We start from the raw sequence: 4187 nt of genomic DNA, 5'->3' as shown, positions 1-4187 counted from the left end.
CGCATGCGAGCAGAGTAAATATATTCTTATCTCGTGCCAATCCTTTCTCATACAGTAATGATAAAAAGATAAATACACACGCACAAGCAAAAAGAAAGTAACTAAATAAATAAAAATAAATAAACTAACTAACCAACATGCGCTCCATGCAGTTTAAAAAAAAAAGGAACAGTCAGTCATACGCAGACCTGTCTCAGTTACAATATAGAGTCCCACAGTTGGTGTTTTGGGGATAAAGGATAGCAGGGCATAAAAACGTCAAATAACAAGATAATTTTGGACATATTGGACTTGAAGGACTAAACAGTTTTATAGACAGTGTAATTAGATAGGGTTTTACATTAATTATTCTTTTTTTCGTATTACCATCATCCAAACGCCAAAACGGCCGCTACCGGACAAAACCCCAAATTAAAATGGCCAAAATGCCAAAACAGCCACGAGTGGCCAAAATATCAAAACGGAAATTAGTGGCCAAACTGACGAAACGGCCGCTAGTGACCAAAACACCAAAATAGCCGATAGCGGCCAAAATGACAAAACGGCCACGAGTGGCTAATACTAAGGCCAAAACGGCCACTAGTGGCCAAAAGCCAAAACAGCTACTAATGGCCAAAAAGCCAAAACAGCCACTAGTGGCCAAAATGTAAATACGGCCACTAACAACCAAAAGGCCAAAAGAGCCACTATTGGGCAAAATACAAAAACCGCCACGAGTGGCCAAAATCTAAAAACAGCCACTAGTGGCCAAAATGTAAATACGGCCACTAGTAACCAAAAGGCCAAAAGAACCACTATTGAGCAAAATACAAAAACGGCCACGAGTGACCAAAATGTAAAAACAGTCACTAGTGGCCAAAAGGCAGAAACGGCCACTACTACCTAGAGGGCCAAAACTGCCACTAGTGACCAAAATGCAAGAACGGCCTCAAGAGGCCAAAATGCCAAAACAGCCACTAATGACAAAGAGGCTAAAACAGCCACTAGTGGCCAAAAAGCAAACACAGCAATTAATGGTCAAAATGCAAAAACGGCCACTAGTTGCCAAAGTGCCAAAACGGCCACTAGTGGCCAAAATGCCAAAACGGCCATTAGTGGCCAAAATGCCAAAACGGCCATTAGTGGCCAAAATGCCAAAACGGCCACTAGTGGCCAAAATGCCAAAACGGCCATTAGTGGCCATGTAGCGGTGGAATCCGTAAGAGAGAAACCACAGCACACTGTTAACGGATTCTCCAGACGTTTATTTAGTCACGAGCGCGGGAAAGCTCCGCAACTCCTTCAGAACACTTTTAAAACATACTCACGTCTCTTACCACGAGTAGTCTATCTCTGTAGGGGGGGTCCAATTACGAGACAATACAATCGTACCCTAATTGCGTGACCTACGTGAGTAACGCACGACGCGGTACAACTCTTCTACAGCCAGAAGGCCAAAACGGCCACTAGTGGCGAAAAGGCCAAAGCGGCCACTAGAGGCGAAAAGTCCAAAACGGCCACTAGTGGCCAAAATGCCAAAACGGCCGCTAGTGGCCAAAAGGCCAAAACGGCCATTAGTTGCCAAATGAGGCCAACACGGCGACTGGTAGCCAAAAGGTCAAAACGGCCACTAGTGGCCAAAAGGCCAAAACGGCCACTAGTGGCCAAAAGGCCAAAACGGCCACTAGTGGCTAGAAGGCCAAAACGGCCACTAATGGCCAAAATGCGAAAACGTCCATTAGTGGCCAAGAGGCCCAAACGGCCACTAGTGGCCAAAATGCTAAAACGGCCGCTAATGGTCAAAATGCCAAAACGGCCATTAGAGGCCAAAACGGCCACTAGTGGCCAAAAGGTCGAAACGGTCATTAGTGGCAAGAGGCCAAAACGGCCACTGATGGCCAAAATGCCAAAACGACCACTAGTGGCCAAAAGGCGAAAACGGCCATTAGTGGCCAAAAGGCTAAAACGGCCATTAGTGGCCAAAAGGCTAAAACGGCCATTAGTGGCCAAAATGCCAAAACGGCCATTAGTGGCCAAAAGGCCAAAACGGCCACATATTGGCCAAACGGAAAAAACGGCCACTAATGGCCCAAAAGCCAAAACGGCCTTTAGTGGCCAACATACCAAAACAGTCAGTATTGACCAAAATACCAAAATGGCCGCTCTTGGCCAAAATGCCGAAACGGTCACTAGTGACGAAAAGGCCAAAACAGCTACTAGTAGTAAAAATGCCAACACGGCCCCCGTGAGTGCCCAAATTGCCAAAATGGCCACCAATGGCCAAAACGCCATAACAGTTGCTCGTGGCCAAAATGCCGAAACGGCCATAAGTGGTCAAACTATAAAAACAACCAGTAGTGGCCAAAGTGGCAAAACGGCCACTAGTGGCTAAAATGCCAACACAGCCACCGTGAGTGGCCAAATTGCCAACATGGGCACTAATGGATAAAATGACAAAACTGCCATTAGTGGCCAAAATACCAGGCCAAAAAAAATGGCGTTTAACTGGAAGTTTTAAAAAAGTCGGTTTTAATCCAAAATCAATGTAAATTTACTCGTTATAGGCCATAAATTCTAAAATGAAGCTAACATTTTCGAGAGCGTGCTCTTATTATAGGTATTTTGATATCTTAGGAATAATTCCGACATCATTTCCATCTGTATGATTTTAACTATCTATTTAATAAACGTTTAACAAGGCCTCAGTGGTAAAAGATTAAAAATGAGAAGATATTAGAGTTAGTGGTCGTAAGTGTAAGAAAGAAAGATGAAATATTCCGGAAAGGGCTTAAATGATAGCTACAAAAAGTTTTTCTGTTGTATTTATGTTATATGATGACGGTAGAGCATGAATTTAACATCTTTTCGATCACAAAGGCGGAAAAGTAAGAATAAGTCAGCGAAAACCGTGAATTTTTCGAGAAAAGAAACGTCTAAACTCATTTGGAATATCCTTTCTTTAGTAGAGCATACACGAACGAGTTGACAGCGGAATTGGTTATCAAGAACAAGAACCTTGCATCATTTTTGAAATATGTTCTCGAAATGTGTTTGGGTAAATTTAGCAGATGGAAAAGCGAAGAGATCATCTCTGAAGTGTAACAAAATACAAACTGCGCGACGACAACACTGATTAGTTTTGCTGAGGGCATGTTCTTTTCTCTGCGTTCTTTCAAAGCCGGAAGAGGAGTTTAGATTGGGACGGTTGAAATTTAACTGCGATTATATCGCTAGAATTTAACGAGTGTGTCGGCGAGAAATACAGAAAAGTCGCCAGGTCGTATTTACCAACAGAATGCAAGGTAAAGATTCGAAAATTTTCGCGTTGCTGGAGGAGACGAAAATATCCACGTAACAGGGAGAAAACAGACTGAATCCATGCTGCAAATATGAAGGAAAAGACGCGACGCCATGTCATAAAAGCCACATATCTAAGAAGAAAAGTTACGGCGACAAACCGATCCGTTGTAAGACGCATAAGTTGCTGGCCGAAGTGTAAAAGAGAAAATAATGAAACGGTGTCAATAGCCTACCGCTGCGGTATCCACAGAAAATTGATGTCATATGATAGCATGGCATCGTAAGGAGCCCGGCAAAAAAGTCAGCTAAAGAGAGGGAAGTTATAAATGCCTTCGCTTATGAAAGGCCGAGTCGTTCCCTGAAAGCCAGAAGATAAATTACAAGCCATTCACCAGAAGAGCTAGAGCGCTGAGGAGCCACGTTAAAATCGAGATCCACGTAGCCATATCAGATACGTTGAAAGCAAGATTCAGGCAGATTTTTCTCCAATTCTTTTAAATCACTGTTTTTTTATTTAAAAAAGAATAGGCCACTTTTTGTCCGCGTCGCTTAATTTTCCGTCCTCTTAAAAAAATGTGACTGGTTGAGAACAGTGTATCTTAGCCCCTTAACTCCATGAGTGACCTAGATAGAGTTTCTATCTACAATATCAGTACTATATCAAGTAGAAAAAGGGATAAGAATAAATAAAAATTTCAATTAGGAGATTATTAGTTGATCTAATACCAAATTCCTCGAACCAACATCATGTCAATTGTACGGCAGACAGAAAGGGGAATTACTAATCAGATATTGGGAGTGAAAATATTATTTCGTCCATATTTTGATTGATAAGTGGCAAGATATTACCGGCTTTAGTTGACGTAGTACAGTGGAACCTCGATTTAACGAACCTCTACATAACAAAG

At 42.4% G+C, this 4187-nt stretch overlaps 1 pseudogene; it reads right to left on the bottom strand.

The window, feature by feature from the left end:
• Window positions 1–2875: 2875 nt before the first annotated feature.
• Window positions 2876–3725, bottom strand: LOC148729355 (dopamine receptor D5-like; annotated as a pseudogene).
• Window positions 3726–4187: the final 462 nt, after the last annotated feature.

Source organism: Stylophora pistillata, chromosome 6, assembly GCF_964205215.1.
Source record: "Stylophora pistillata chromosome 6, jaStyPist1.2, whole genome shotgun sequence".
Lineage (NCBI taxonomy): Eukaryota > Metazoa > Cnidaria > Anthozoa > Scleractinia > Pocilloporidae > Stylophora > Stylophora pistillata.
Note: the sequence above shows the minus strand (reverse complement) of the source record. Positions and strands in the feature narration are given on the sequence as shown.